This window comes from Mytilus trossulus, chromosome 12 (genome assembly GCF_036588685.1).
Source record: "Mytilus trossulus isolate FHL-02 chromosome 12, PNRI_Mtr1.1.1.hap1, whole genome shotgun sequence".
NCBI classification, from domain to species: Eukaryota; Metazoa; Mollusca; class Bivalvia; order Mytilida; family Mytilidae; genus Mytilus; species Mytilus trossulus.
The window spans coordinates 7,789,198-7,802,023 of record NC_086384.1 but is presented as its reverse complement, the minus strand read 5'-3'; the positions used below and the strand labels follow the sequence as shown (position 1 = coordinate 7,802,023).

At 31.7% G+C, this 12,826-nt stretch overlaps 1 long non-coding RNA gene across 1 annotated transcript; it reads left to right on the top strand.

Moving 5' to 3' along the window:
- Positions 1–7,762: 7,762 nt before the first annotated feature.
- Positions 7,763–12,727, top strand: LOC134692963 (uncharacterized). Its single transcript, XR_010102299.1, has 3 exons — positions 7,763–7,796; positions 10,557–10,608; positions 12,561–12,727. It is a non-coding gene; the product is annotated as an uncharacterized LOC134692963 (long non-coding RNA).
- The last annotated feature ends 99 nt before the right edge of the window (positions 12,728–12,826 follow it).

Here is a 12,826-nt window from a genome sequence, read left to right as displayed (position 1 = left end):
TCCAGTGTCAATTTCAATTGAAAAGCAAAGAAAATAACTTACACATATCATATCTGAGCAGAAAGTACATAAACCAGAAGTATGTCAAAGAACGTCTCGTCCTCTTGTTTTTAAAGTGCATCGGAAGATACAATGACCTTTTTGATTAAATATTCTGTATGAATTTCCAAAAAAATACATGATGGTCTTGAAGTTTAAATTCTCGGTACTGACGTTGGTTATCGTCCTAATAACGTGTTACAGTGTTCTTTTCTGTGTCTTTGTAAATTATCGCTTTTTCCGTTTAGTCTTATTTTGTAATACCCTTTTGACTTGGTTCGCTATTTAATATCGTCATTGTGTTATTGTGTTATGGTACATTTTTGTAATCTTGTCTTACGTTTTCCCAAACGTGCTTTGTCTATATACCTCCTTATTTTTCTTTGTTGACATATTGTTTTGTTTTTAAAGTGATTAAGATCATACCACAATGTTGCTTGGTGTATCACTATTTTTGACATGTTTACCTAGTATACCTGTTTATTTTGTACACACATCGTTGTCAATATAATGGTGTTTTGTGTCGTACAAGTTAGAGATTAATCTAGCTAAAATGTCAGGCTTTTCTACAGTAAAAAAATGCCCGTACAAAGTTAAGAATATTACAGTTGTTATCCGGTCGGTTGCTGTGTTTGAGCTTATGATTTGACCATTTGCTTATCGACTTTCCGTTTAGAATTTCTTTGGAGTTTGATAGTTTTGTTATTTTACTTTTATAACTCCACATACCCAAACACAGCCACATGCTTCTTCATTCACAGACACACATACCATAATACATGGGCTGTACGGTAAATAATAGAAGGTTAAGAAAACTAATACTTAACATTATTCCTCAAAGATTAAAATACTGAAAGTGTATACATTGTATTTGGAACTACTTAATTAAGCAAATACACATTCTGTGAGACGCTTTCTTTCCATTGTTAAAAATCTATTATATAAATAATAAATAACGTATATCAACTAATCAATATAACATTGAGAATGGGAATGGGGAATGTATCAAAGAGACAACTACCCGAGCAAATAAAAAAAACAACAGCAGAAGGTCACCAACAGGTCTTCAATGTAACGAGAAATTCCGGCACCCGGAGGCGTCCTTCAGCTGGCCCCTAAACAAATATACTTGTTCAGTGATAATGAACGCCATACTAATTTCCAAATTGTACACAAGAAACTAAATAAAAAAATACAAGACTAACAAAGACCAGAGGCTCCTGACTTAGGACAGGCGCAAAAATGCGGCGGGGTTAAACATGTTTATGAGATCTCAACCAAATATGTATTTACTGAGAGTAAATTAATGCATTTTTATTTATTTTCTCAATCAAAACGTACATATTTACCACCATGTTGCCGTTGTGTATAAAAAGTATTTAACAAGTGTTAAACTTTACACGATTGAACAAGTTTTAAAACATGCATTAAATGTACACTCACATACTTAGAACAAATAATGAAAACCTCTTAATTTTGTTGTGCATTCATATTAATATACTTTATGAAATACACATTTCTGAAGATTTCTTTCGTGTCATACCACCTTAAGGTCAAGTTACAGTAAATGGGCTATGTCACAGATTTCAGTAAAATTTGGCATACAACTCTGACTCGATGAACTTCAATTGAAAATCGAAAAAATATTGCGTTTATCTCAATTATCATTTGAAATATTACTGATTGAATTCTTACAAAATGGGTGAACATTTGTATAGAAAGCACATAAAATCGGCGAAAACCCTTCTAAAATTTGTCTTAAAATCGCCAAATCTCTAATTCTACTCCATAGATTTTTCTTAAAAAACTATATGTTGTTGATACATAAATTTCCGTTATAATGATGCAAAATAAAGATAGGGTCACCGACTTCGTTCTTACGGTATACATCATTCAAAGTTGCGTTCTTTGTGGAAAAGTCCAACAAAACGTCGAAATTATCGTAACGTTATCGCGTTGCAGGCCGAAAAACGTTGATTTTTTACGTTTTTCACTACCAACGAGGTAACAAATTAACTATTAGACAAAAAACGAAGTCGGTGACCCTATGATTATTTTATATCATTAAAACAGAAATTTATGTGTCAACAATATATAGTTTTTTAAGAAAAATCTATGGAGTCGAATTAGAGATTTGACGATTTTAAGACAAATTTTAGAAGGTTTTTCGCCGATTTTATGTGCTTTCTATACAAATATTCACCCATATCAAAAGAAATCAATCTGCAATTTTTCAGATAATAAAAGAGATAAATGTATTATTTTTCGATTTTCAATTGTAGTTCAACGAGCCAAGGTTGTATACAAATTGTTAGCAAAATCTGCGACATAGCCCATTTACTGTTCCTTGACCTTAAGTGGTTATTTCTACAATTAAAACTTTGACAGTTTAATTGGATCAGCTATCTTAATATGACCCAGAGAAAATTAACAACGTTAGCATCAGGCTGGAACAGGTCGTATCTCACATCTTGTCATTACATATATCAATACGAATATTTACCTTTTAACTTGCATAACGGGTTACTATGCCGCCTAAGTCTCTTGTTTATGTCTTGATAATCTATTGTAGTAATCTATTTGATCATCTATGTGTTTTATATTCCTTAACACTTTCATTCCCACTGGAGTAATTTTTTTCAGTTTTACCGTATTTTAATCAAAATTGTTGTTATAAATCTTCGTCGTTAGTTAAAAGTAAATCAACAAAAATTCCAAACTCCAAGGAAATTTCATATCAAGTGGTGAAATCAAAAACTCAAACACATCAAACGAATAGAAATACCAGGATTATAATTTAGTACGCCAGACGCGCGTTTCGTCTACAGGAAAACAACTATTTTTGACTTAGTACATTATTTTTATTATGAAGAAAATGGTGGATTGAAGCCTCTTACATGTATGAAATTACATTGACAAAAAAGTGTAACCTACTGAACACTTAACCATATTTATTGATTTTTTGAATTCGAAACAGTCTACATTTATAGGGCCGCACAATAAGGATAAAACATTCATATAGGATAAATTTCGGATATTTATCTTAAGTGTCTTCACCCAATCAGAAAGCGAACATATGGTAAAAAGGCATATATATAATAAAACGTTTTTAAAAAATATTTCGCATTAAAAAATATGAGAGGGACTCAAGTAACTCTTATTCACTTTACGAAATGACACGAAGTCCCATAATAAAGTGCACAGGTAAATTAAATAAAAAATTATTAAAAATCGTGTTTTCATGGTCCAAGCTGAAAAAAATGTCATTATAAGTATTGAATACTTCTTTTTGTAACTTCATAGGATTGGAAAAGAGTTGACCGATCGCACATTTTTAAAAAAGCGCTTCATACAAAATGTACTTTTGTCAACGCTTTTACACCCCAATGAAGTTACAAAAAGAAGCATTCAATTCTCAAATGAAGGAATATTGTGTCAATTTCACATTATATTTCATAAACCGAATCAGAAAAGTTGTGATCATTGTTTCCTTCACACAAAATTGTTGCTTCAAAGAAAACTATAAAAAAAAAATCAAGAGTTCAAAATGGTGAATTCTTCTATTCGAACATATAACGGACACAAATACGGAATGGTTGACCATTAAGGAATGTCGGTTGCACAGATGACGACGTATATTTTTCATTTTGTAGCTATAATCCTGTTCTTAGTAAACAGAACAGGACCTGTTTACTAACTGATCACCCCTTGTTTTATTTCGTTTCGAAGGGATTCATCTGGATACTGCGTTCCTTTTATGGTAGTATGGAAGTATAAATTAAAAATGATACTATTTGTTCATAATTTGTCAAAACGAAGCACATATTGTGAGATGTTAAAAAAATGATTGGTAACCAAGCTTTTTCTTAAGCTATAGGTTGCACTTTGTACAAGGGGTACAATCAAAATCAAGTGATGGATATACACACACCGGAAGTAACAGTCGGGCAGACCGCTTGAAAGGTTAGTATTCGTATTTACTTTATATCAATCGTTCATATTATCGTTTATATAAATAAAATTTAATAAATAAGGTAGTGCACCGAATGTCGGATACTATCTAGTTTTGAAATACACAATTATCCTTGCTGGAAAGCGTGCAGTTAATGCTAACAATTCGACACAGTTATCCGTCGAAAATTTGGAACTGGGTCGAAGTGTTTGCAATAACTGCACGCTTTCTAGCAAAAATAATTGTGTATTTTAAAATTACATACTATCCGACATTCGGTGTGCCAACTTATTAATCAAAATTTAATTGATATAAACAAGAAAATGCAACTACTAACCTTTCAAGCGGCGAGTTCGACTGTAACTTCCGGTGTGTGTATATCCATCACGTGATTTTGATTGTACCCCTTGTTGTAAATACAGCTGTTTCTCAAACCACGACTCTTTTGGGGAGATCTAGAATTTTTATAGAAAACTAGTTTTGTTTACATACTGGTTCCGAGTAACTCTCTCTGTATTCCAGCTCATAGAGACATAACTTGGGAATGTTACCAGTAAATATACATTTGCATATTGTTTTAAAACAATGAAATCTGTGGTAACCCTTCATTCTAGGTAGGGGTAGTTAAGAAAATAAGGATGAGTTAAAACTATGAAATGTTAAGGACATATAAACGTTGAAAATATGCCGCACAGCCCTATATTTTGACCTTTGAGAAAAATTGTAGTTCATATGAACTTTCAATTCTAGGATAAGATTTTTCAAATCTTTTTTGTAAAAGTGGTAGAGTTTTATCCGTAAAAAGAGTTCCTATGTGAAATTGCATTGTCAATATTTACAGAAATACAACCTATAGGTTCTGATAAAATGAAAAATTTGGATTGATTAAACAGTAAATCATATAAATAGTTTAACCGGGAGATTATGCCAAGTTTAACATTCGTCAGAAGTGAATAAGTCCGATTGCAATAGCTTGAAATAGATTTTTGATGAACGCTTTGATATAACATAAAATATACTAAAAATGAGAGCCGTGGTGTAGTGGTTAGCGCATCAGACTACTAACACAAAGGTTCCTGGTTCGATCCACGTTTCGGGTTGAAAAGTTCAGGAAAATGAATTTTCGGCTCACCCTTGACACTAATTGGGAGTATTGTCTTGATAGTTCGTCGTAAAGGGGCGATACATAGCTGACATGTGTAAAGAGACAGACATATATCTTGCACGTAAAAGACCCTCTTGTAGATTTCGCAAAAGAGCAGGCCAATTCCACTTCGATGCAGCAATCGCAACCGCAAAGTGGAAAGGGATGAGTGTTAGTTGTAATTACTTTTTTCTCAATCCAATTTAAATAAAAAATTTTAAACTATTAATTAGTAAAGACTCGTATCGACATTTCTCTCCCATTCATTAATTTTCAGTTTTTAAAATTGTTATCGCAACATAAACATGTGTCTTATATTTTGTTTTTATGCCCCACCTACGATAGTAGATGGGCATTTTGTTTTCTGGTCTGTGCCTTTGACAAATTGTTCGTCCGTCCGTTCGTTCGTTTGTTCGTTCGTTCGTCCTTCTGTGCGTCCGTTCGCTTCAGGTTAAAGTTTTTGGTCACGGTAGTATTTAAAGAAGTTAAAGTCCAATCAACTTGCAACTTAGTACACATGTTCCCCATGATATGATCTTTCTAATTTTAATGCCAAATTATAGTTTTGACCCAAAATTCATGGTCCACTGAACATAGAAAATGATAGTGCGAAGTTCAGGTTAAAGTTTTTGTTCAAGGTAGTTTTTGATGAAGTTAAAACTACATCACCTTGACAATTATTACACATGTTCCCTATGATATTATCTGTCTGATTTTAATTTAAAATTAAAGTTTTGACCCTAATTTCACGGTCCACTGAACATAGAAAATATAGAAAATGATAGTGCGAGTTGGGCATTCGTGTAGTATGGACACATTCTTGTTTTTCCTTATTTTTTAACTATCCGTGATCTGAATTGATTTAATATAATACTACGATGCAAATGTTTATATTCGTAATTCCAGTTACACACATTGATTGCATGATCATGATGATGTATCAGGCAAAATGGAAGATGTTTGTGATGTAGCATTAGGAATCGATTTCTTTGTCGGTAAGTCTACATTTTTGTATTTTTGTAATACATAATAATTATTTAATGTAGTGAATTGCATAAACATCAAGCAAGTTTACGTCAGCATTACAAACAATCAAACTATTTATTTAAAAAGATTCAGGAAATCATGGCATTGCTTGTATTCTAATTAAGTGTGATGTATGTCATATACGTTGATCTATCTTGTATCTTATAAATGCAGATTACAGGTTACAAGTTATCTCATATTGCAATGATACAACAAAAAACACTACCAATTTTAATAATTATAAGAATTTGCTTAAACAACCATTTTGTTTTGAGAATGCATCGTTCCATGTTAGGATTTTGACAGTTGTTTTGCACTTGTTCGGTACAAGTTGATTGAAAACATTTGTAAGTTTTAAATATGAACGATACTTTTTTTAATTTACCTTAGAATTTGGTTTTAATGTAATGCTCTTTTATCCAATCAAGAATTAGATCCCATAAAACATTCTCAATCTTGGAAATGTGCATATAAACATCGTACTTTAACTTTTTGTTTTTATCTTCAGCGATTAAAAGTGCAAATTGTTTTATTGTCTTGTCGAGTCTGGGAAAATTAAAGAATGACGTTTGCGTGAACTATAGAAATATAACGAAAATGTGTGTATACAATAGTTGTGCTTGTCGTCAATTTAAAAAAAACCATGTTTGTTACTTAGAGTAAGAAAATACATATAATAGTAAATTATTATTGTTTGAATACACGGATAGGAACTTGTTTTGTGTTCAACACTTACGTACAATTAATACATGCACTGCCTTTATCATTTTAAGTTTGTTATTGCAGCGTAATAGCACGAAAAACAATCGTGAAGATTACTAATGTAATTGTAGTTATCTTAGTCTATTTTTATACATTACTTAAGTGTAGTTTTCTGTCAGAATCTTTTGCAGTTTAGGTAATCGATTTGATTATGAATATCCATGTATTATTCGGTATGTAAACAACAAAATACATTATAGAACAGCTGTTACATTCAAATAATCAATAAAGTAAATGTTTTTGTGTATTGAGTTTCGATATTAAAGCAGAAACTGATTAAGCTTGGAAGAAATTGATTTGATTATTATTTTTTGATTTTCTTCATAGCTATAGTTAAAATAAATGCGTTTATCAAGTTCTGATAAGTTTGGTTTTGGAACAGTGCCTAACAACTTTCATCAAAACTAATTACTACATAAAACAACAAAGCAATAATGCAGGCGCTTAAAGTAAAAAAAAATTAAGTAATACATTTTCAACACTTTTTGGAACTTTATCGAAATTTTCACATTTATTGTTCGATAATACTGAGGCTTGCATACATAGTTTTATCACTCAAATTGATATCATCTTACTTATCTCTCTATCAGTAAATGTTAATAAAGAAGGAAATTATCATTGAACATGTTGAACACACATAAGTTATTTATAAACAGTGTTGATTGACATAAGAGAACTATTTTATTCTGCTGGATTTCTTCATAAATATTAAACTCTCAAGCAATCGCAATCGATTTAATGTAATCCTGAAATCTTATATGTACGTTTCAATTGTATTTCTAGTTACACACATTAAATACAGGATATGTAGAGGAAAATGACAGAATTGTGTGATTATGGTGATGTAACATAAGGCATTGATTTTCCTCGTCGGTAAATATATATTTTTGTTATTCATAAATAATGTGAAAATGCTGTGTATCAATAATCAATGATTTTTCTGCAATGTACATATATGTTGAACTTCGCTATACATTTTCATCTAACATTTATCTATGTATTTAATTTAAAAGTAGACAAATGAACTATGTATAATGTTTTAAAAGAATGGAATCTCACACTCCACAGGGAAATATTCACATATACATCATGTCTAAACTGGTCATTCTTATGATCGGCGATCACAATTGTTTAATTTGATCGTTTGGTGATGTGACGGAAATACAAATACAAAAACTTGGACAGAACTTGAGAAATGTTCCCGAAATTAAGGTTTACCACAATTAACTTAATGGTTTTTAATTGAAAACAACAAACAATTGTAATGCTTTATCTGTACTGTTTAACAGGTCGAGAACTCTAGATTTTCTGACGTCAGAATATATTTGCATAGTAATTTCCAAAACACAAGGCCAATATGGCCTTGAAAAACTGACCAATCGACTCAATGAACTACAATGCATTGTGGGCTACTACGAGTAAACTACTACTTAAAACACGTGGAATTAGTGGGAAAACAGTCAACTAATATATTGTCTGGGACTCTCATTACCAATGTGTTTATTCTGCAAATATATTTAATGTAAAATATATAACGTAATCCTCAATTTGCATGCTCAGATTTAAAAAATTTTGCTTACTGGCTTCACGATTCGACTTTCTTTTTCGCCTTGCAAAAGTAGTGGAACCGGTTTTGTGCATTGTTATGAATTGAACCTACATTAATTTCAAGACATGAAACAGTGAAATATCCAGTGAAGTGACCACTGTCCAGTAAGAAAATCATTTGAGATCTTTAAAACCGATATTATGTCATTCCAAAATCATTTCTGCCTAGAAAAACACGAAAACTTTTATTGAAACACTTCTTTTTGTTCTAAATGTGTATTTTTTTTTTTATCAAGACCTGAACTAAAAATAAGAACATCATAATATTCATTATGCTAAAAATAGGTGTTATGAAATCGGCAGGGGCGGATCCAGCCGTTTCAAAAAGGCGGGTCCTAACCCTTGAGAAAAGGGGAGGGGTTCCAACTACATGTCCCCATTCAAATGCACTGATCCTTCAAAAAAAGTGGGGTCCATAACCTGGAACCCCGCCCTCTGGATACGCCACTGAGCGGGTACGGTATATAGCTCAATACATTTTTTTTTTATAGTTTCAACAATCGATAACATCCGTTTGTTGCTAGTTTTATCACAAAATATCTCCAATATTAAAAGTCTCTGGATCATAGTGGGTGCCATATTACCTATTTTTTTCCTTCTAAAACGTGCTTTGTATATAGAAATAAGAAGATGAGGTATGAGTGCCAAATGAGACATCTTTCCAACAAAAAAATAATCTAGTAAAGTAAGCAGTCATAGGTTCAATGCTGAAAAGTAAGCCATAAATGACCCAAAAATTACTTGTGTAAAACAATTTACAAAAAAAAAAACCAAAACGGCCCAATTAAATATATAAAAGGAGAAAAAAAACTATCCCATAAAAAAATAAATTGTATATGAGCCTGTATTTCAGTGGTTGTCGTTTGTTTATGTGTTACATATTTGTTTTTGTTCATTTTTTATATATAATTATGGCCGTTAGTTTTCTCGTTTGAATTGATTTACATTGTTATATCGGGGCCTTTTATAGCTGACTATGCGGTATGGGCTTTGCTCATTGTTGAAGGCCGTACGGTGATCTATAAATGTTAGTTTCTGTTAAACTATGTCTATACATGTATATTGTTTAAAGATGTCGATCTTATTTTCAAAGCTTGTATAAACAACTATACAATCAAAGCAAGCAAGCCAACCAAAGTTTTACTTTGCAGGTATAAGAAATCAGCTGTAATGATTTTATTCAGTTTGGCAAATGTCCGAGCCCGTTAAAAAACGAACAAACTGAAACTACAATTGCTGACCTTTACTACCTTCAAAACAAAGGGAACAGTTTGGAAGTCCCATATACTGAAATGTGAAAAAAATAAATACTTATAGATTTTGTTAACACTGCGATGTATGTAAATACCTCTTCGCCTTTTTTACGAACACAAAATTCAAGGATCACACATTAGCCTTAATTACCTATACAAAAATTGCTGTACCCATGAATATTAGCACCGGCTGTTATCGACGGCTTACTTTATTTACACTAGTAAGTTGTCATATGGGTAATTGTGTTTTCTCGCTGTTGTTTCGTTGTTGTCTGGTGGACAAATACATGAAATATCTGTGCCATCATCAAACATGTTAATGGCTATATATCGGGTAATTCAAACCCTTTTTTCTTCGCATAGAAACAACTCTTCGTTAATCTGAGCATGGAAGTAATACTTTATATCATGAACTATAAATAAGGATACACAAAATGAAAAACTAAGCGAAATTGTGAATCCCGCATTGCACGAAAAAATGTGTTGTATTTCAGTAAATAACACGTGTTCTTGGTTGATTGTAAACACGTAGTAGTCCATCATGCATTGTGACTCATTTAGTGGATTGGTCAAAAACCTAGGTAAAAATAAATTGCGTCACATGTAAATAAACAATTACATGTGCGAGAACATAAGTATGCTAATTTATGCATTTCCATATAAGGTAGTGGTCCTGACCTGTTTAAAAGCTATGACATATATACCTTTGTTGTTAAATGCTTAATATCTGAATAATCCATTTTTACTTCAGCTTTAACACATATAATTTCAGTAAGACAACATGGAACACACTTGTGATGTTGCGTAACGTTTTATTGATCTGTGTAAGTCTATTTTTACATGAGAATATAGAGCAGTTATATCACGAAAAAGTAATGAATTAAATATGAAAGATGTAAAGATATATACACATTAAACAAAGTTTTGAAATAATCAATGAAGCTATTGTTTTCGTTATGACATTTGATCATCAAGCAGAAATAGTTGGCACTAAGGATATAATGGTGATTATTCCTTTCATTTTCAATATAATAGTAATCGTTACGTATTTCTCTACATTCAACACTATAATTTCAGTTTAATCTTATTTTGTTGTCTGCTATTAAGTAACTATATACATATGTTATTAAACACCACATCTTCCTTTATCTATAAAAGAAGATTATAACATAGAATTTTTTTTCTTTCTCTAACATGCAATTACTTTATCATGTTTATTGTCTCTAACGAAAAACGTCTTGATAATTAAAATTTATCATATGCATTATACGGGCTGACCTATCTACCTAGCATTTAAGGCTAATACAGAAGGATTTCGTAAAAAGTTCGTAAAAATTGGTGAAAATTCAGCACGTTCTCAAAAGTTTTGATATTAATCCATCCGACGGTTATTTTGAACCTCAAGTGCAGAAAATATCGACGTCATGTAGATATGCTATGCAAGTAGGATGAGAATGATATTTTCCCTCGTTCTTTTACCGTCAAATATTCAGCATAGAATGAAATGAACTCTTTGGAAACTCCAAGAATATGTCAGATAACAACCATCTGCAGTTCTGGAACTGTCACCACTAACAAAACATACATCTTGTTTATCGATGTTAGTGGTGGGAAGTTGATAGAAAGTAAATAGAATGAAGTTAATAGTAAATAAGAAATCTTTGATGTGATATATCTTTAACACAATTAACCAAGTTCAGGGTTTGAACCTCGCTTGTTGCTAAAGTATATATCTCTGCTCACACAAAATAAAATAGTCGTCATCTTTCCGTTATTGTTAATAAATATATCACTAATCGCGTAAAATGTCCTTACTATTTAAATTATTACAAACGTTATGAAACTGAAACCTCACAAAGTTAAAAATATAAAAAAGTAAGAAATACAATACAACATTAAATCAACTTCCCCATTGATTTTCAATTTTATATTTACATTGAGGAAAAACATATATTTCTTTCTTTCCTATCAATAATCGGTAATGTACACTTTACTGGACACGGCTTTTGCATTAGATTATAGATAGGGGTTTCTTATTTTTGGATCTGTACTTGAAATGATATTTTGTATTTCTTTATTGTGACCTATAATTATCTTAGCTTTATATAGTTTCTCCCAAGACATGTGTTTCTTATGTCTATGCGTGCATTTCTTGTTACGACTTTATAAGATTAACAACAGAACGGTTTTCATTTTTAGAATTTAAGAAAAGCTGTTTGCAAATATTCAATATTTTTGTGAACATCAGATATCATATAGTTTTTTTTGCGCATTTATGCGCCTGTCCCAAGTCAGGAGACTGTGGCCTTTGTTAGTCTTGTATTATTTTACTTTTAGTTTCATGTGTTCAAGTTAAGTATGGCGTACATTTTCACTGAACTAGTATATATTTGTTGAGGGGGCAGCTGTAGGACGCCTCCGGGTGCGGGAATTTCTCGCTACATTGAAGACCTGTTGGTGACCTTCTGCTGTTGTTTTTTTCTATGGTCGGGTTGTTGTCTCTTTGACACGTGCACGTTTCCCATTTCCATTCTCAATTTTATCAATTCATTGCGATAATAACAGCAGTCATATTATTCGCATTACGTTTTACTATACCTTACCATGGCGTATGATTAACCTTTCTGATTCAATTGAAAGTTTTCCGAACCACAAACTGTTGCAATAAAGAATTCATTAAATAATTCAATCCCTTTTAATGTTTGTCAATAAATGCGATTTATAACATTATATAAAATTAGTGCAAATAACTGCAGCGTTATTTTATTTTTTCAAGGTTTTTGAGTGGTGTCTTTCTTTTAAATTGAAATGTCCAAGCCAATCACAGTGGTCTTTGAGAGCAAGAGCATTCTGCCCATCGGATCCATCAAAATATTCCTGCATTCTGAACGATCTGATTGGGTCGTTTACTGAAGGTTGTGCAGTAGTCGAATTTGAAAGAGGAGGTACGTTGCTACAGTATATGTCTGACGGATGCTAAAGTACAATGTAAAGTATATAACTGAGATTTTGTGCAAAGTAAATAACCACTGAAAAACGTAA